Here is a 22,018-nt window from a genome sequence, read left to right as displayed (position 1 = left end):
GAGTGGGGAGGAAGCCAATGGCTCTCATCTGCTGTCGCTGCTGCTGCTACTGGCCGCGGCTGTCAGGTGCTGACCCTCACACAATTACTCCCCCTCCAAGGAGAGAGGGAGAGTGACGGTGATAGAGAGGATGAGAGAGGGGAGCCAGAGAGAGGTAGAGAAAGAGAGAGAGGCCGAGGGAGGGATAGATGGATGAGGTGGGTGAAGAATTTAAAAAATAGATCAGTCAATAAAGGCCAATCAGATTTTCTAGCAATCGTTAAGATTTTGTTTAAAATGATGTTCCACGTGTCTCAGTCAATTGTGTGTGTTTTTATTCCATTCCCACCAATGCAGTGGTCATGTGACAGTAGGCTTGGGGGTGGGTCAATAACGCCAGTGCCCCCACAACCCTTTGAATGCAAATGAGTCAGAGTGGTGTGCGTGGGGGCAGTGTGCGATGAAGAGATTGAATTCCACCTACTCCATTCCTATGGCATTAGAGCCAAATGCTCCTTTTTTTTTTGATTTGACCTTTATTTAACAAATTCTTATTTTCAATGAAAGCCTAAGAATAGTGGGTTAACTGCCTGTTCAGGGGCAGAACAACAGATTTGTACCTTGTCAGCTCGGGGATTTGAACTTGCAACCTTTCGGTTGCTAGTCTAACGCTCTAACCACTAGGCTACACTGCCACTTTTATGTGACAACACTGAATAAGGTCACACCCCCATTTACCAGCAGAGTATAGAGAGGTATGTTTGTAGTTGAACAGAGAGCCACTGGTTTGATATGGTGAGTAAGAGGTAGGGGGAAAGTGTTGTCACGCGTGCTCTGTTGTGATCTCACACTGGCCTGAGAACATGACCTATATGACGGCCAAGTGTTACTCAATTTTCACGACAGACACACACACACAGGAATGCTTGCACACACAATGGCCATTTAGGGGAATCATTCTGATCATGTCTGCTCTAATTCAGTGTGGCACGCTCGACACTCCTGAACTGACCTCCCACTGGGCTTTTGTCAACTAACCTATATTCTATGCGAAATTAACAACAAATGTCACCATGTCATTGGATTTAGGTTAAAAGTTGGGTGAAAAAAAGAAACAATTCCCTTACGTTGATCACTTTTTCAAATCCAATCAGTTTTCATCATATTACATTTTTAGGTTGAAATGGAAACAATGTTGATTCAACCAGTTTTTGCCCAATGGGCTCCTTCCTCTGCTCCTCTCTTTCATCTCATCCCTCTCTCTGCATCCCTTCTCCATCTCCCCTCCAGTCTACTTCCCCCAGTCAGACAGTGAGCCTGGGGCTGGTAGCCCTCTCTCCTCATAGTCCCATCATTGTTAACCTCTCTCTCCAGAGGTCCGGTCACCATGCTTCCTGACTGTCAGAGAGAGAACCAGACAACAGAGCAGTCACTATCCAGGGGCACCCTCAGGGCCAAGTCACCATGCCTCCCTCCCGGCCAGGCATCACACCTCGCTAAGGCACAGTGCCATTAGTGACAGGAAGGGTCCCATCAAACCTCAGAGACCAGTAACCACGTCGTGACTCCAACATCCCCACTGCCTCACACAAAGAAATGTGTGTGTGTGACGTGTGAGTATGAATTTGTGAGCATGTGTGTGTGTGTGTGTGTGTGTGTGTGTGTGTGTGTACATATGCCAGACCTGAGAGTGGACAGCTACTCTGTTACAGTCTTACTGGTTTTACTACAGAGCCATGATTGCCTCCAGGTCACTGCTCTAAGGGTCACAGGCCTGCAGTCACAGAGACAAGAGGGACCATGTGCCTGGCTTAGTGTGTGTGTGGAGGCCATAAAACACCCCTTTATTACAGACATTAGGAGTGTGTCTAATAGAGATGGGATTATTAAAGAGACTGGGGTAGATTGGAGGTTACCAGCCTTTTCTGCTCATGCTGCCTCACGGCTCAATGGACTCACATAGGATCCGGCAGCATTTGTATGTAAAACCACAGGATTTCCAGCTCTCTGAACTCAAGGGTGGAATGGATGAAATACTGTACTATGTTAGCAATGCATAAAAATAACCAGTGAGCCAATTTCACTTTCCGTTCCGTTTCTACCGTTTCAGTTGAAGGTGGACTTAATTTCAGTGCGGCTGAAGTTACGTAGTAATAACACATTGAGTCTGGCATTTCACCGAAGACATAGTGGACCAGCAGACTCTAGAAGTACACCTGGGGAGTTCATCGTTTCACATGGAAATTACTTTCAGATAAAAGACAAGCATCTGGCTTCCTATTTAACTATTATGTCAACCAACCGAATGGTTCCCCTGAGTCAACATTTTCATTGATTATTGTCAAGGTGGCGCTTAGTCGCCACGGTGGCATTTCACAGCACTATTGATATTCGGACAGTGAGTGATGGGTTTGCTTGAACATTCACTCTCCATAGCTGTTCTGAATTGTAGTGCACGTACACACACCGTATAGTACAGGCATGAAATTCAATTAAACGCACACACTGGCACACACACAGACGCACGCACTCATGCACACACAGGCATGCAAACACACACACTGGCACGCAAACACAGGCACTCACTCACACACACACAAGCACATACAGTACTCACACACTCACTGCTTGCTTGTAAATAAGATCATCCTTCCTCTTTGCAGTTGGCGCCACAGGTCCCAGAGTGGTGTGGCGGAAGAGAAATTCTGGGGCCCATAAAACTCCAGACCTTACACGGTATGACGCAATTCATCTGTTGTAAAAAGGTTAAATATGGGCTATGACGGGACCAGAGTTTTTCTAATCAGGTCACATGGTTTAAACAAACTCCTGGAAAGACTCCTGGCCTTGGGGAGGATGACTGTCAAACTGCAGCAACATTGTACTTTTCATATGAATTCTATTTTTAAAAGGACTAGGGGGGTTTCCTATACACAGACACAGAGAAAGCAACATGATTGGACAATAAACCTTACAGGTCTGAGCTCTCTTTATGCTGGTTTGCATCGTGTACTCCTGCCCTATGTAACTGTAGGCCTAACTCACAGTCTATGTCAAAACACTGCTTATAGAATAGTACAGTCAACGAGAACGTCACTGAAAAGTCTCCTTGTGGTTACTTATCATTCGTGACCAAAAACCTCTGGCGCTTTGATATATGGCTGATTCAGTGAATGATCCCCCCCGTCTGCTCCCCATCTGCCCCAGCCCCTGGGCTCTCCTCCAGCTGTGTAGCACACTCTCAGAGTCTTGTGCATAGCCACTACCCACCACATCTCTAAGAGTGGAGGATATGCGACACACACACACACACACACACACACACACACACACACACACACACACACACACACACACACACACACACACACACACACACACACACACACACACACACACACACACACACACACACACACACACACACACACACACACGTACACACTCGCACACCATTAATTAAACACACATCACTTACTGTACACACACCCTGGCTGCATGCAGATTCCCACTCTCTCATCTCAGCCTGGCGGTCTCTCCTGTAATCTCTCTCACTTCCTCTGCCTCCCACTTGATGAAGGTCACAGTAGGAAATATTGCAGAATACAGACATATGCGCACACACACACACAGTACAGGGAAGCACACACACATGTGAGCATGCACATGCACACACACACGCACACACACACACACACACACACACACACACACACACACACACACACACACACACACACACACACACACACACACACACACACACACACACACACACACACACAGTACGGTGCAGCACACACACATACACACACACACACACACACACACACAGTACGGTGCAGCACACACACACACACACACACACACACACACACACACACACACACACACACAGTACGGTGCAGCACACACACATATGCGCTTAGTTGAACACGCACACACACACATATCCAGACACAGTGTGGCCTGCATGGCTGATGGTTGCTGCCCCCATAACGGACAGAAGGGCACATCTGTCACTAGGGCATGGCATGAATGGCATCTGCCACATGTCACAGCACCAGACCACATTGATTGGCTCTTCTAATCTCACATAGTCCGGTTGGCATGACCTGCTGTGAACGACTCGCCCCAAAAGCAGAATTTAGCCCCGTCAAAATCAATCCAGTCACACAGAAAAGAGAAGAGCAAGCCACAAAAGAACGGCAAGATAATAACCTGCAGACAACAGCACTCATCTCCAAAACACAATTGATTAAACAATTAAAGTATCTGAGAGCATTTGAAACCACTGTAGAAGCTTGGATTGACTGGCTGAACACCTGGGGTGCGAGTTGGTTGCAGTTGTCAACAAAGCAGCATGACGGAAAAAGACATTGTGACACTGCGCTACGCTCTGTCGGCTCCGTTTGCTGTATTCTGTGTAGACCCCTTAAGAGTAAATAGATGTTCAGGTGTTGTCAAACTCCCACCCCCTGGTGGCTGACCTGAGTATTGATTGCAATGCTGTTCTATGCAGAAAACATATAACCTTACTCCTCAATCAACTCTTTCATGAGACCACATCACACTCAATAAATCAAACCTTGCTGCAGGGCGATGACAACCTTCCCTCTTCTCACAGTTTCACACCATCTGACGGACACCACTCCACACACACACAAACCACACAAACAGCAGTGAAACACACTAATCCCACCACGGCAGGTGTGTGTTTGAAAAGAGATGTGCATTTCCATAATGTTGTGTTTGTGAGAGCATGCAATTCCTGTCAGTGTGCTCAGTAATGTGATCAAAGGATGATGTCAGTGCTCAGGCACACTGGGAGGAATGCTGTGGATCAATGGAGAGTGAGAGAAAGAGAGAGAGAGAGAGACAGAGAGACAGAGAGAGAGAGAGACATACCAGGAACACCAGAGATACAATAACAACCGCTCTCAGAGAGACTATTGCAGTGCTAAACATTGACCTTTACTGGTAACGCTACAGTATCTCACTAGACTTGTTCTGCCACAGGTAGACAAGCTGAGGTTTTGCAGCTATAGGCTCAAAACAACACGAGTGCACACAACAAAGCTTCAGATAGGATCTAGGCTGGTGGGAGGAGGTAAAGGAGGACGGAAGGATGAATAAATGGAACGGTATCAAACACATTAAACATATGGACATTTTTTTAAATGTAACCTTTATTTAACCATGTTTAATTCCGTTCCATTTATTAATTTCCATCCATTATAATGAGACCGTCCTCCTATAGCACATCCTAGTAACCATATATCTAGGCTGTGTTTAGTGTTTCCCGTCCTCTCTCATGTGACCCTCCCCACATTGTAACAATGAGTGTGGTGAAAGGAGCAAGTCCTGCTGCTCCCAGCCTTTTCCTTCCTGCTGGCCCACAGAAAGAAAGCATGGTTCACACTTTCCTCTCTTCTACTATGAACAGAGGGAGAGTTATCCCTCCTCTCCATAGCACACACGCACATGCACACACACACACACACACACACACACACACACACACACACACACACACACACACACACACACACACACACACACGCACACACACACACACACACACACAAAATTGGGTAATGGGCCATCAGGGATTTTTGCCAAAAGGACAGAGTGGCTGTTACAGGGACTTGAGAGAGGGGACGGTTCCCAGGACTCAGAGAACAAAACATACTTTTTTTCCCAGGCTGGTAACTATAAGTGCACTCTCTACAACACCAGTCCTGGTCCTTGACAGCAATGCTATGTATCCCAACCATGAGACTGAATCTTCTATAGCTGTGGTCTTATAGCTGTTGTCTATTGCAGTATATATATATGTAAAGGTCATGTAATATTGGATGAAATACTTAAATAATCATACACATCCCTTCACTTACGAGATGAAATCACACAGAGCTAGATGTCTAGTACACCGGCGGCAGCATACATCTCCTAATCACTTTCTCTGTCCCTCAGTAACCTCATATGATTTGCTCCTGTTTATGGTACACAATATGTCACTTTTAACAAAATATATGGTCATTGAGCTGTAATATAAACCGAGCAGCTGACGTCTGGGAGCACAGCCAAAGATAACATTCAGAAAATGGAGCTCTCACTGGTAGAGAATACAGATTAGCTGCATGTCATCTCAGTTAATGGGGGGCAGGATAGAGGGCATTGGGGCTGGGGGAGAGGGGTTGGCATGCTCCTAAGACGGCTGTGTGGGTGGCAGGGTTTGTGTGGATCCCAGGCTTAGGAGAGACACTAGAGGGCTTGAGGCTGAGGTTTCGACTGGATCACGAAGAGGGGTGAAATTTTTACATTCAATTCACAATTTGCACACCTTCCCTTGTTCTCTCACACACTTTCACTTATTGACTTATGTCATACCTGTACTCTGTTTGATTGTATATAGTCTACTCTACAGTATGGAGCCAGCTTATACAGATACACAGATAAGGCTACATCGCTCTGCCACTGTGGTCATTTGCCTAACTGCAACCATCGACACCAATCCTACAGTAATACAGTCAAATTCTCCACATCTTAACATCAGAAACAGCTTTACCTTTCCGTCTCCAAAACCAATACTTGCGACGTCGGTTCATTTTCAACATCCAAAGTCAACGCCTTATCTTTAGAGAACACTATTCAAAATCATTAAATTTCATCCTCGCAAGGTTCGAGACTAAGGTCATCGCATGGCCTTGGTGGTTCCCTGTATCTTTTGGTGAGTGTCACTGTGTCACAGCATGGTGTGTTCTACTCCTGTAACTACCAGGTCCCCTCCTAACGGTCACCTACCCGAGGAGACGCGGCGGCGCAGCGATTGGGACCTGCGGTAGCTGCTGGCCAGACAGTCCATCCTGTCTCCCTGTCCGGTCGGTAGGGCTGACCACTGGGACAGTTCGGTGGGCGAACAGGCAGTCAGAGAAAGAGAGAATGAGGCATGCAGAGCCAGAGAACCAGAGAGGCAGGAAAAGTACATCTGACACTGGGGCTGAGGCCACACTTCCTGCACATGAACGGTGGCCTGAAATACACCTTCCTCCCTCGCTTTCCCCCTCCTCCTTCTCTCTCCACCAGCTGAACAATGGATGGGCCTAAGGAGCTCTCTGTGCTGGGGTGAGCTGGAGAGAGAGCTGGGGGGACAGCAGTAGTAGGCCTATACAGGAAGGATGGGGTGGTCTTCGTTTCCCTTTATGTTTCTTTAGGTCCACTGTGGCCTGGACTGGAGAGTCTGGCAGCACGCAGTCAGCCATGTGTGAAACGACACACTAAATTCTGGAAGCACCGGCCGTTGCACGGAAATAAAAAAAAACAGTCATTGTGACTGAGCCAGCTAGGCAGGCATGGGCAGGCATGGGTTTGGGCTGGTCTCGGATCAGTGGACTTTTGGAAAGTAAAGTCTCTCGTATCAGAGATTTCCCTTACCTCAACTTAGTGGATTTGACGGCTTAATTGTATGAGGGGACTGGAAGCTTTCTGGTTGAAAGAAACAACCCCATTGAGTTGGAAAACACAGTGGCCTTGAATGTTCACGTGGGTGTGAGGACTGAAACAGACAGAGAGCTCTTTGGGCAGGTGGGGGGAATACTGCAGGAAGTGTGTCATCGAACCCTTTCCCTTCCCTCCGGTCCAGACAAACTCATACACACGTTTCTGTACAAACACACTAAAATTAGCTCTTTCCCTCCACCTCCTCATTGTTTTCCCCATAGGCCTGAGAAAGGAATGCCCCGTCTTCCCAGAATGAGGACGGCAGTGTGTGTGTGGTGGTGCACTCCCTTACAGACGGAAAAATAACTGTACCATAACAAAAGAGTGAGTGGCCTTGACATTTCCCACCCCTAACCGTATTACCCATTAGACTGGAGAAAAACACTTACAGGCAAACACGTCTGATAATGTGAGACAAAAACCTATTATATCAAATTGACCATTCACATCCTGGATAACGGAAAACAACGCTGAGGCTGCACTGCCAACTCCACATTATCTGTAAAAAACAAGTCATTGGCCAGATGAAGTCAGATGAGTGGATATAATGCAAGGACAGAAAATGTATGCACACGCACTACTGTAAGTTGCACTGGATAAGAGCGTCTTGTAAATGTTAAGATAATGTCATGGGAAAATAAGGGAAACCATAGGAACGTTTCCTTTTCTACATCTACTATTAGAACAAACATGGGGAAACAAAATATATTCCATTGTATTATATCATTTGATTTATTACAGAGCCATAAAGACTCCCCACAACTGCTTTTTATCAAAGGCATTTCATATCAGACATTTTTGTGAGCTTTCACTGCCATCTAGTGGAGTTGTTGGGAACTGGAATTGTTAATATTCAAAGGTAAAAGCAAGGCTGTCACATACCTGTATCTTCCATAGAAATGCACTGTTACATTCCGAGAGCTAGAATAATCTCAGCACAGGAGGTACATAAAAATAAAAAAATCCTTAGAGAAAGCCTGCAGGTCCTGATCTTCTTGATCCCTGTTTTTTAAATCTGGCAGCTGATTTCATAGCTGAGCCACTTACATATCTGTTCAATCTAACCCTGGAATGTAATGAAATTCCAAAGATCTGGAAATCAGCATTTGTCCTACCCCTTTTAAAAGGGGGAGATTAAACTATTTTAAATAATTATAGGCCAATCTCAAAGCTGTCACCCCTGGTGAAAATACTTGAGACCCTTGTGAGTGAACAGCTAAAATATTTTTTACAGTTGAAGTCGGAAGTTTACATACACTTAGGTTGAAGTCATTAAAACTTGTTTTTCAACCACTCCACAAATTTCTTGTTAACAAACTATAATTTTGACAAGTCGGTTAGGACATCTACTTTGTGCATGACACAAGTCATTTTTCCAACAATTGTTAACAGACAGATTATTTCATTTATAATTCACTGTATCACAATTCCAGTGGCTCAGAAGTTTACATACACTTGTCACGCCTTGGTCATAGTATTTTGTGTTTTCGTTATATATTTGGTCAGGCCAGGGTGTGACATGGGTTTATTTTGTTGTGTTTCGTATTGGGGTTTTGTAGGCATTGGGATTGCGGCTGAGTAGGGGTGTAGCATAGGTTTGGCTGCCTGAGGCGGTTCTCAATCAGAGTCAGGTGATTCTCGTTGTCTCTGATTGGGAACCATATTTAGGTAGCCGGGGTTTCACTGTGTATTTTGTGGGTGATTGTTCCTGTCTTTGTGTTAGTTAGCACCAGACAGGCTGTATAGGTTTTCTCGTTTCGTTTGTTGTTTTGTATTTAAGTTATTTCATGTATCGTACATATTTTCATTAAAAGAACATGAGTAACCACCACGCTGCATTTTGGTCCGACTCTCCTTCAACGGAAGAAAGCCGTTACAGAATCACCCACCACACACGGACCAAGCAGCGTGGTAACAGGCAGCGACAGCAGGAAAAGCGAAAGGAGGAATGGACATGGGAAGACGTGTTGGATGGCAAAGGTTGTTACACTTGGGAGGAGATACTGGCCGGAAGAGATCGCCTCCCATGGGAACAGGTGGAGGCACTTAGGAGAGCAGAGGCAGCCGGAGATAAGAGCCGACGATATGAGGGAACACGGTTGGCAAGGAAGCCCGAAAAGCACCCCCAAAAAATTCTTGGGGGGGGCTCAGGGAGAGAGTGGCAGAGTCAGGAGTCAGACCTGAGCCAACTCTCCCTGTTAATCGTGAGTAGCAGCGATCAAAGGACTTCTGGACTTGGGAAGAGATATTGGACGGAAAAGGACCATGGGCGCAGCCTGGTGAATATCGACGCCCCAAAGAAGAACTGGAGGCGGTGAGAGCTGAGAGGCGCTGGTATGAAGAGGCAGCACGGCGACGCGGATGGAAGCCTGAGAGTCACCTCCAAAAATGTATTGGGGGGGGCTCACAGGGAGTATGGCGATGCCAGGTAGGAGACCTGCACAAACTCCCTGTGCTTACCGGGGGGCTAGAGAGACCGGGCAGGCACCGTGTTATGCTATGGAGCGCACGGTGTCTCCAGTGCGGGTGCATAGCCCGGTGCGGTACATACCAGCTCTTCGTATTGGCCGGCTAGAGTGGGCATCGAGCCAGGTAAAGTTGGGCAGGCTTGGTGCTCAAGAGCTCCAGTGCGCCTGCACGGTCCGGTCTATCCAGAGCCACCTCCACACACCAGTCCTCCGGTGGCAGCTCCCCGCACCAGGCTTCCTGTGCGTGTCCTCGATCCAGTACCACCAGTTCCAGCACCACGCACCAGGCCTTCAGTGCGTCCCGCCTGTTCAGCGCAGTCTGCGTTTTCCTCCTCTCCTGCGCTGTCGGAGTCTCCCGCCTGTTCAGCGCTTCCAGAGCCTTCCTCCTCTACAGCGCTGCCGGAGCCTCCTGCCTGTTCAACGCAGCCAGAGCTGCCAGTCTGCATGGAGCAGCCAGAGCTGCCAGACTGCATGGAGCAGCCTGAGCTGTCAGTCTGCATGGAGCAGCCTGAGCTGTCAGTCTGCATGGAGCAGCCTGAGCTGTCAGTCTGCATGGAGCAGCCTGATCTGTCAATCTGCATAGAGCTTCCAGACTGCATGGAGCAGCCTGAGCGTCAGTCTGCATGGAGCAGCCTGAGCTGTCAGTCTGCATGGAGCAGCCTGAGATGTCAATCTGCATAGAGCTGCCAGTTTGCATGGAGCAGCCAAAGCTGCCAGTCTGCATGGAGCTGCCAGTCTGCATGGAGCAGCCAAAGCTGCCAGTCTGCATGGAGCAGCCAGAGAAGCCAGTCTGCATGGAGCAGCCAGAGCAGCTAGATCCGCCAGTCAGCCATGATCTTCCAGATCTGCCAGTCAACCAGATTCTTCCAGATCTGCCAGTCAACCAGATTCTTCCAGATCTGCCAGTCAGCCATGATCTTCCAGATCTGCCAGTCAACCAGACTCTTCCAGATCCGCCAGCCAGCCAGGATCTGCCGGAGCCAACTACCTGCCTGAGCTTCATCTCAGTACTGGGCTTCCTCTCAGTACTGGGCTTTCCCTCAGTACTGGGCTTCCCCTCAGTCCCGGGCTTCCCCTCAGTCCCGAGCTGCCCCTCAGTCCCGAGCTTCCCCTCAGTCCCGAGCTTCCCCTCAGTCCCGAGCTTCCCCTCAGTTCCGAGCTGCCTCAGTCCCGAGCTGCCCCTCAGTCCCGAGCTGCCCCTCAGTCACGAGCTGCCCCTCAGTCCAGTGGGGTTCTGGGTGAGGACTATTAGGCCATGGTAGGCGGCGAGGGTGGATTATCCCAGGACGCGAAGGGGAGGAACTATGACATTAATGGAGTGGGGTCCACGTCCCGAGCCGGAGCCGCCACCATGGACAGACGCCCACCCGGACCCTCCCTATGGTTTTGAGGTGCGTCCGGGAGTCCGCACCTTAGGGGGGGGGGGGGGGGTTCTGTCACGCCTTGGTCATAGTATTTTGTGTTTTCGTTATATATTTGGTCAGGCAAGGGTGTGACATGGGTTTATTTTGTTGTGTTTCGTATTGGGGTTTTGTAGGCATTGGGATTGCGGCTGAGTAGGGGTGTAGCATAGGTTTGGCTGCCTGAGGCGGTTCTCAATCAGAGTCAGGTGATTCTCGTTGTCTCTGATTGGGAACCATATTTAGGTAGCCGGGGTTTCACTGTGTATTTTGTGGGTGATTGTTCCTGTCTTTGTGTTAGTTAGCACCAAACAGGCTGTATAGGTTTTCTCGTTTCGTTTGTTGTTTTGTATTTAAGTTATTTCATGTATCGTACATATTTTCATTAAAAGAACATGAGTAACCACCACGCTGCATTTTGGTCCGACTCTCCTTCAACGGAAGAAAGCCGTTACAACACTAAGTTGACTGTGCCTTTAAACAGCTTGGAAAATTCCAGAAAATTATTGCATGGCTTTAGAAGCTTCTGATAGGCTTATTTACATAATTTGAGTCAATCGGAGGTGTAACTGTGGATGTATTTCAAGGCCGACCTCCAAACTCAGTGCCTCTTTGCTTGACATCATGGGAAAATCAAAAGAAATCAGCCAAGACCTCAGAAAATAAATTGTAGACCTCCACAAGTCTGGTTAATTCGTGGGAGCAATTGCCAAACCCCTGAAGGTACCACGTTCATCGGTACAAACAATAGTATGCAAGTATAAACACCATAGGACCACGCAGCCGTCATACTGCTCCGGAAGGAGACGCGTTCTGTCTCCTATAAATGAATGTACTTTGGTGCGAAAAGTGCAAATCAATCCAAGAACAACAGCAAAGGACCTTGTTAAGATGCTGGAGGAAACAGGTACAAAAGTATCTATATCCACAGTAAAACAAGTCCTATATCGACATATCCTGAAAGGCCCCTCAGCAAGGAAGAAGCCACTGCTCCAAAACCACCATAAAAAAGCCAGACTATGGTTTGCAACTGCACATGGGGACAAAGATCGTACTTTTTGGAGAAATGTCCTCTGATCTGATGAAACAAAAATAGAACTGTTTGGCCATAATGACTATAGTTCTGTTTGGAGGAAAAAGGGGGAGGCTTGCAAGCCGAAGAACACCATCCCAACCGTGAAGCACGGGGGTGGCAGCAACACGTTGTGGGGGTGCTTTGCTGTAGGAGGGACTGGTGCACTTCACAAAATTGATGGCATCATGAGAAGGAAATTGATGTGGATATATTGAAGTAACGTCTCAAGACATCAGTCAGGAAGTTAAAGCTTGGTCGCAAATTCACCTGGAGGGGGTGCGTCACCTGAGTGGGTTGATTCACTGTTGTGGTCATCCTGTCTGGGTTGGCGCCCCCCCCTTGGGTTGTGCCGTGGCGGAGATCTTTGTGGGCTATACTCAGCCTTGTCTCAGGATGGTAAGTTGGTGGTTGAAGATATCCCTCTAGTGGTGTGGGGGCTGTGCTTTGGCAAAGTGGGTGGGGTTATATCCTTCCTGTTTGGCCCTGTCCGGGGGTGTCCTCGGATGGGGCCACAGTGTCTCCTGACCCCTCCTGTCTCAGCCTCCAGTATTTATGCTGGAGCTGCTGCTCCAGTTTCAACTTCCACCTGACTGTGCTGCTGCTCCAGTTTCAACTGTTCTGCCTTATTATTATTCGACCATGCTGGTCATTTATGAACATTTGAACATCTTGGCCATGTTCTGTTATAATCTCCACCCGGCACAGCCAGAAGAGGACTGGCCACCCCACATAGCCTGGTTCCTCTCTAGGTTTCTTCCTAGGTATTGGCCTTTCTAGGGAGTTTTTCCTAGCCACCGTGCTTCTACACCTTCATTGCTTGCTGTTTGGGGTTTTAGGCTGGGTTTCTGTACAGCACTTTGAGATATCAGCTGATGTACGAAGGGCTATATAAATAAATTTGATTTGATTTGATTTGAAATGGGTCTTCCAAATGGACAATGACCCCAAGCATACTTCCAAAGTTGTGGCAAAATGGCTTAAGGACATCAAAGTCAAGGTATTGGAGTGGCCATTACAAAGCCCTGACCTCAATCCTATAGAACATTTGTGGATAGAACTGAAAAAGCGTGTGCGAGCAAGGAGCCTTACAAACCTGACTCAGTTAAACCAGCTCTGTCAGGAGGAATGGGCCAAAATTCACCCAACTTATTGTGGGAAGCTTGTGGAAGGCTACCCGAAACATTTGACCCAAGTTAAACAATTTAAAGGCAATGTTACCAAATACTAATTGAGTGTATGTAAACTTCTGACCCATTGGGAATTTGATGAAATAAATAAAAGCTGAAATAAATCATTCTCTCTACTATTATTCTGACATTTCACATTCTTAAAATAAAGTGGTGATCCTAACTGACCTAAAACAGGGAATTGTTACTGGGATTAAATGTCAGGAATTGTGAAAAACTGAGTTTAAATGTAGTTGGCTAAGGTGTATGTAAAATTCCGACTTCAACTGTATATACTAACTCTATTTTATCAATGTATCAATTTCGGGCTCCAGGAAGAAGCATAGCACAATTACATCAGCCATGAAGGCTTTAAATGATATCACTGAAGTCCTTGTCAAAAAACAGCACTGTTTCTCACTTTTTATTGATCTCTCTAAAGCTTTTGATCCAGTTGATCATGCTATACTGTATTTTAATTGATGACGGCCTATCTTTTAAATTGCAAATTCAACACCTTAGAAAACAATTGAAGCTGAAGTTGGGATTTTATTTTAGGAATAAGGCTTTTCTGCTTTTCTTTTGAAGCTAGAAGGAGGCAAGTATCAGCTACATTTATGCCTTTACTAGACTATGGGGATATTTTATATATGAATGCTTCCGCTCAGTGTTTGAGATCAATTGACGATGGAGCATTGAGATTTATTTTAAACTGCAAAACCCTTACGCACCACTGCACTTTGTATACCAGGGTTGGCTGGCCTTCTCTAGTCACTCGTAGGTTCAGTCACTGGTATACTTTTATTTACATATCCATTTGGGGTTTACTCCCATTTGATTTGGGCATTTTTATTGTTCAGAAATGTGGTGAGTACTCTCTTCGTTCACAGGACGAACTGTTCCAAATGTCCGAATTGAAATTGGTAAAAGGGCTTTTATGTACTCTGCGCCATCGGCTTGGAATGCCTTACAAAATACTTTTAAACTGGAAGAACTTGTCCCGATTGGTGTTTTTAAATCACTGATGAAGGATTTTGAGGCTGATTCCCTGACCTGTCAATGTTTTTAATTTGCAGTTTTATGATTTTTTTATATTCTTGTGAATTCTATGGTTTTTACTAGATTACTTGTAGTTTTTCATGTTGTCTATCTATAATTGTGAAATGACTTGGTGCTGCCTGTCTTGGCTAGGACGCTCTTGAAAAAGAGATTTGAAATCTAGCCCTTCCTGGCTAATAAAAGTTAAATAAATGCAAAAATAATTACGTATATCATTTTATACTAATACAATTGTCCAGATAAAAAGATTTTGTTTAACAAGTAATTTAAAACAATCTAAAGAAAGATAGGGGTAACAATTATTTGCACCCTTGTTTTCAATACTCCGGCACCCTACCCTTGTTTTCAATACTCCGGCACCCTACCCTTGTTTTCAATACTCCGGCACCCTACCCTTGTTTTCAATACTCCGGCACCCTACCCTTGTGAAGATAACAGCAATGAACCAATTTATAAAATGTTTTATGGGATTGGAGAACACATTGGGAGGATCTTAGACCCTTCCTCCAAATAGAATCTTTCCAGATCCTAGATATACTTCATCTTCGCCAGCGGCCGCCCACCCATTAGGGCGTTAGGGGCAGCGACCACTTGTGATTGGTAAAAAAACACATGTGATTGGTAACAATAATATAATTCATGGATTATGTTTGAAATGCTCATAAAGTGTTGTAAATGTGAATATTTTACTGTTTCAAAAATATATAGATCAAAACAAGCTGTTTTTCATCATATGATGCATTTTGCATCATCATGATGATGTGGCAAGTGACACTTTGCTTACTGAAAGTCCAATATCTTGAAAACTTGACTGCTGACACTCAACATATGTTGGGACTGTATCAACAGTGGACTAATGAAAAAAATGTCAAAAGATAGTTTTGAGTCGTGTTTTCCTTTAACAAGGGCCCAGGAGCAGTGGTAGCAAATAGCCCCATAACATCAAAGACCCACAACCATATTTTACAGTTGGTATGAGGTACTTTTCTGCATATTATTAATAAGAGAACACTCCCATAAAACTTGAATTGACTTTGTGGAGGGTAAAAACATTTGACCTTTGGGTGAATATTTTGAACAAGCTTGCAAGGCCTGACAAAGAAAACGATGAAGATCAATGTAGTCTCACTTTGACGCTAAGCTCATGATGTGGGCTATCAGGTGTTTATGTACAGTCACATGCTCATACAAAAGCAGGAGTGCAGAGAGATAACACCAAAACAGAAAGCACAGAGATCACAGAGTGTACATTCGTTTTTTTTTATTTAACCTTTATTTAACCAGGAAAAGCCAATTGAGACCGAGTCTCTTTTTCAAGGGAGGCCTGGCCAAGAAGGCAGCAACAATCAATATATGACATCATTAAAACATACAACAATACAATACAACAACATGATCCAGCCTAAAAAAAGCATTTACACTCCGTAACAGAGTCTCCCATCAATATATTAAATTCATTCAGTGGCACTAACAGAAGGCAGTCTTGCCTAAAACTGTGAATGTCCTGGGGACTTTAAGTAGCAACCACCTAGCAGACCGGGTATGGTAACTGCTGGTGGTGAAGGAGACCAGACTACAGAGGTAAAGAGCGAAGGGCCCAAAAAGGGCTTTGTAAATGAACACATACAAAAGTATCTTTCTGCGCATATAAAGTGAGGTCCAACCCCCCATTTGGTACAATGTGCAATGGTGGGTGAGTGACTTGGCATTTGTAATAAAGTGCAATGATGCATGATAAACAGAGTCCAGTCTCTGTAAGACGGAGGAGGTTGCATGTGCATATAAGACAAGTCACCATAATCATTTACAGAGAGAAAAGTGTCCTGAAAAAGCTTCTTTCTAGCCATAAGCGGGAAGCAAGCCTTATTACGAAAATAAAAACCCAATTTCAATTTAAGCTTTGTCACAAGATTATCCACATGAACTTTAAAGGACAACTTGTCATCCAGCCAAATACCTAGGTATTTATAGGATGACACTTTCAATGGATAAGCCACCAGTGACAGTGTATTAGTATAGACCCCTTTCTGTTTTTGCAAACATTGCCGCTTGAGGGCGATGCACACAATTTGGTTGCAGAACACAAGAGTTCTCATAGACCACCAGCAAAAATGTTTTTCACATTGCTTATGAATGCATTTCACACTACTTTTGGATTATGAGTGGATTTTAAGGCTCGTAGGACCGTCCTGCTTAATATAATGCTTGTGTCATCGTCGCAAATCAACTGCATTATTCTTTAAAAAAAACACTTCAACTTCAACCAGTAAAATGTACCTTTGGCTAGCTTTGCTCCCAGTCTCTCCCAGTCTCTTATATCATATCATAACCAAATCTAATCTTAGCGAATGTTCAAGCAACATTGCAAGCGTATTGTATGGGACCGTTTAAATGTTCCGTTAGAGGCCAGGAAATTCAGTACTTATCTCTAAAACAAAAGCAATTTAGGTCAAAATGGAAGGACTAACAGTACAGATAGATGGCAATAAAAACTGTACCATAGAGGCTCAGAATAAATTAGAGGGAAAACTAAAAGAAATGGAGGAACTTATTCAAGAAAGATCAAGTGTAATATATTATTTCATAAATTCAACATAGAAACCAAAAAGTATTTATGAAAGTCAACCATGATTCACCAAACAATATTTTGAAAGAGGAAGTAAAGTACTTTAAGCATGTTTTCGTTTCAGTTAGTTGTGTGGATTTTCTTTCTATCATTAATGTCAAATAAACAGCAGTACAGAAAGGCTCATGTGAAGACCAAATTACAGAGGAGGAACTTACTGATGCGATTAAAGCCTTTATGTTCGGGAAGATTTCCGGGGCTGGATGACATACCAGTGGAGGTATACCAAACCTTTTTTGATATAATTCAGAAGACCGTTATTAGCATGTTTTAACCACTCCTATATAAATGGTAGATTATAAGACACTGATAAAGTACGACTGAAGTTTATAGTATATAAATGCCTGGAATATTTAAATTTTGGAGATTCAAAATTCAAAATACAGAAATAGTCATAATAAACATTCATAAAAAATACGAGTGTTATACATCGGCTTAAAGATGAACTTCTTGTTAATCCAGCCGCTTTGTCAGATTTCAAAAAGGCTCTATGGCGAAAGTATACCATATGCGATTATGAGGACAGTGCCCCGCTTACAAAAGCATACAAACATTTTACAACCAAGTAAAGAAATTACAAAAGTAGGAAATAGCAATAAAATTAATCACTTACCTTTGAAGATCTTCATATGGTTGCAGTCACATTATTATAACAGTTTTGGAAACATTAGAGTGTTTTCTATCCAAATCTACCAATTATATGGATAATATAGCTTCTGGGCCTGAGTAACAGGCAGTTTACTTTAGGCATGCTTGTCATCCAGACGTCAAAATACTGCCCCCAAGCCATAAGAAGTTAAATATGAATTTTGGGGGGCATAAATGATTCAATATGAAAGAATTAAAGCTGGTTGAGAGAATGCCAAGAGTGTGCAAAGCTGTCATCAAAGCAAAGGGTTGCTACTTTGAATAATCTCAATAATCTGAAGCTGCATTCATTGTAGCTGGGAATTTTAACAAGGCCAATCTGAAAACAAGACTCCCTAAATTGTATCATCATATCGATTGCGCAACCAGGGCTGGCAAAACCTTGGATCACTGCTATTCTAACTTCCGCGATGCATATAAGGCCCTGCCCCGCCCTCCTTTCGGAAAAGCTGACCACGACTCCATTTTGTTGATTCCTGCCTACAGACATGTCTGTTCAACGCTGGTCCGACCAATCTGATTCCACACTCCAAGACTGCTTCCATCACGTGGACTGGGATATGTTTTGTATTGCGTCAGACAACAACGTTGACGAATACGCTGATTCGGTGTGCGAGTTCATTAGAACGTGTGTTGAAGATGTCTTTCCCATAGCAACGATTAAAACATTCCCAAACCAGAAACCGTGGATTGATGGCAGCATTCGCGTGAAACTGAAAGCGCGAACCACTGCTTTTAATCAGGGCAAGGTGACTGTAACATGACCGAATGCAAACAGTGTAGCTATTCCCTCCGCAAGGCAATCAAACAAGCTAAGCGTCAGTATAGAGACAAAGTAGAATCTCAATTCAACGGCTCAGACACAAGAGGTATGTGGCAGGGTCTACAGTCAATCACGGATTACAAAAAGAAAACCAGCCCCGTCACAGACCAGGATGTCTTGCTCCCAGGCAGACTAAATAACTTTTTTGCCCGCTTTGAGGACAATACAGTGCCACTGACACGGCCTGCAACCGAGGTGAGTAAAACATTTAAACGTGTTAACCCTCGCAAGGCTGCAGGCCCAGACGGCATCCCCAGCCGCGCCCGCAGAGCATGCGCAGACCAGCTGGCTGGTGTGTTTACGGACATATTCAATCAATCCCTATCCCAGTCTGCTGTTCCCACATGCTTCAAGAGGGCCACCATTGTTCCTGTTCCCAAGAAAGCTAAGGTAACTGAGCTAAACGACTACCGCCCCGTAGCGTACCGACCTTGGGTCTCGACCCCGCCCTGTGCAACTGGGTACTGGACTTCCTGACGGGCCGCCCCCAGGTGGTGAGGGTAGGCAACAACATCTCCACCCCGCTGATCCTCAACACTGGGACCCCACAAGGGTGCGTTCTGAGCCCTCTCCTGTACTCCCTGTTCACCCACGACTGCGTGGTCACGCACACCTCCAACTCAATCATCAAGTTTGCGGACGACACAACAGTGGTAGGCTTGATTACCAACAACGACGAGACAGCCTACAGGGAGGAGGTGAGGGCCCTCGGAGTGTGGTGTCAGGAAAATAACCTCACACTCAACGTCAACAAAACTAAGGAGATGATTGTGGACTTCAGGAAACAGCAGAGGGAACACCCCCCTATACACATCGATGGAACAGTAGTGGAGAGGGTAGCAAGTTTTAAGTTCCTCGGCATACACATCACAGACAAACTGAATTGGTCCACCCACACAGACAACATCGTGAAGAAGCCGCAGCAGCGCCTCTTCAACCTCAGGAGGCTGAAGAAATTCGGCTTGTCACCAAAAGCACTCACAAACTTCTACAGATGCACAATCGAGAGCATCCTGGCGGGCTGTATCACCGCCTGGTGCGGCAACTGCTCCGCCCACAACCGTAAGGCTCTCCAGAGGGTAGTGAGGTCTGCACAACGCATCACCGGGGGCAAACTACCTGCCCTCCAGGACACCTACACCACACGATGTTACAGGAAGGCCATAAAGATCATCAAGGACAACAACCACCCGAGCCACTGCCTGTTCACCCCACTATCATCCAGAAGGCGAGGTCAGTACAGGTGCATCAAAGCTGGGACCGAGAGACTGAAAAACAGCTTCTATCTCAAGGCCATCAGATTGTTAAACAGCCACCACTAACATTGAGTGGCTGCTGCCAACACACTGACTCAACTCCAGCCACTTTAATAATGGGAATTGATGGGAAATGATGTAAAATATATCACTAGCCACTTTAAACAATGCTACCTAATATAATGTTTACATACCCTACATTATTCATCTCATATGTATACGTATATACTGTACTCTATATCATCTACTGCATCTTTATGTAATACATGTATCACTAGCCACTTTAACTATGCCACTTTGTTTACATACTCATCTTATATGTATATACTGTACTCGATACCATCTACTGTATCTTGCCTATGCCGCTCTGTACCATCAGTCATTCATATATCTTTATGTACATATTCTTTATCCCCTTCTTTATCCCCTTCTTTATCCCCTTGTTAGTTAGATTACTTGTTGGTTATTACTGCATTGTCGGAACTAGAAGCACAAGCATTTCGCTACACTCGCATTAACATCTGCTAACCATGTGTATGTGACAAATAAAATTAGATTTGATATAAACTATATTTGGATTTATTTAACACTTTTTTGGTTACTACATGATTCCATATGTGTTATTTCATAATGTTGATGTCTTCAGTGTTATTCTACAATGTAAAAAGTTGTAAAAATTAAGAAAAACCCTTGAATGAGTAGGTGTGTCCAAACTTTTGACTGGTACTGTATATATTTACAAAAATTATTTTGGGGGGGATTTGAAATTATGCAGACAATTACATTGATTGAAGCTACAATCTATCTGCAATATTAAAGCTGATCTAACCTCTAAAAATAATAATAAAATAAAACAAATTAAACCACAATTGAATACAACATTGAAAGCATATGATAATATCTTGTTATGTAATAACTATATAAATCATGGCGATGGGGGTCTTTCTGCACCCAAAAATGATGTCAGTGAGTCGTGTACTGAAGAGGGGCCTATTATGTAGCCTGTTCAGTAGGGCCTCTGTGGGAAACTTAAAGACGGGTTCCTCATTCTGAAACAAAACACCATTCATACATTAGTCCATTATGAGAGAGATGCAGCTGCAGGAATGCTGTCACTGTAATTCATGGCTTACAATTCACGAGGTGGTAATAACCCATGTTTATTACATGCAAATTGAACAGACTAATAAAGCTCTCAATAGTTATAATGAACTGCGTGAGTTGCGCAACACAAGGGGTTGAGAGTGAATTAAAGCCAGTTAGTCAGTGAGAGAGACAGAGGACTCAGCTCAGTACAACCACCACAATAACAACACAGCACAGAGCCACTGATTCATCTTGCCCCGCTATGCTATCCCAGGGTGCCCCGCTCCTTCCCAGGGCAGAGAGAACATAAACAGATCCTTTGTTATGGCCTCAGAGGAAGGCTCATACTAACACCAGGCCACCAGGCAAAACTTTCAGACCCGGCCTACTTGGTGTGGTTGAAGATGTTTTCCCCCAGAAAAAAATGCCTCAAATGCCAACACACAAGAGTTGAACTTACATGTGAGTTAAACTGACATATTTTTTTTTTTTTTTTTTTTTTTTTTTACCTTTATTTAACCAGGCAAGTCAGTTAAGAACACATTCTTATTTTCAATGACGGCCTGGGAACAGTGGGTTAACTGCCTGTTCAGGGGCAGAACGACAGATTTTGTACCTTGTCAGCTCGGGGGTTTGAACTCACAACCTTCCGGTTACTAGTCCAACGCTCTAACCACTAGGCTACCCTGCCGCCCCATATTATAGTGTGAAGGCTGGGGATATCTTAATGGACATACCAACAAAAGCAGACTTTGGAGCGAATGCGGAGCAGTGGAGAGTGTGTTTACAGAGACCATGTTAAGGAAATGCACCTATCAGAGTGGTAAAAGGTGATTTCAACCACAGAGGGCTACAGCATCATATGGTGCAGACTAGGGTTGGTCGGTATACCGTATATACTGTATCCAGCGGTATTTCGAAGTACCCTC

General features: G+C 44.8%; 1 protein-coding gene across 2 annotated transcripts in view; it reads right to left on the bottom strand.

The window, feature by feature from the left end:
• The window catches only part of fgd4a (FYVE, RhoGEF and PH domain containing 4a), a 107,493-nt gene that overhangs the window by 80,248 nt on the left and 5,227 nt on the right, over nt 1-22,018 (bottom strand). Inside the window, exon 1 of one of the 2 annotated variants that reach the window (XM_020481063.2) lies at nt 6,551-6,573. The exons of the other annotated variant lie outside the window; for it this stretch is intronic. The gene's annotated coding sequence lies outside the window, so the exon portion shown is untranslated. Of the gene's footprint in view, nt 1-6,550; nt 6,574-22,018 lie in introns of those variants that run through there. 2 annotated transcript variants of the gene reach the window in all.

Source organism: Oncorhynchus kisutch, linkage group LG4 (genome assembly GCF_002021735.2).
Source record: "Oncorhynchus kisutch isolate 150728-3 linkage group LG4, Okis_V2, whole genome shotgun sequence".
In the NCBI taxonomy this organism is placed as follows: domain Eukaryota; kingdom Metazoa; phylum Chordata; class Actinopteri; order Salmoniformes; family Salmonidae; genus Oncorhynchus; species Oncorhynchus kisutch.
This window is presented reverse-complemented; position numbering and strand designations above follow the sequence as displayed.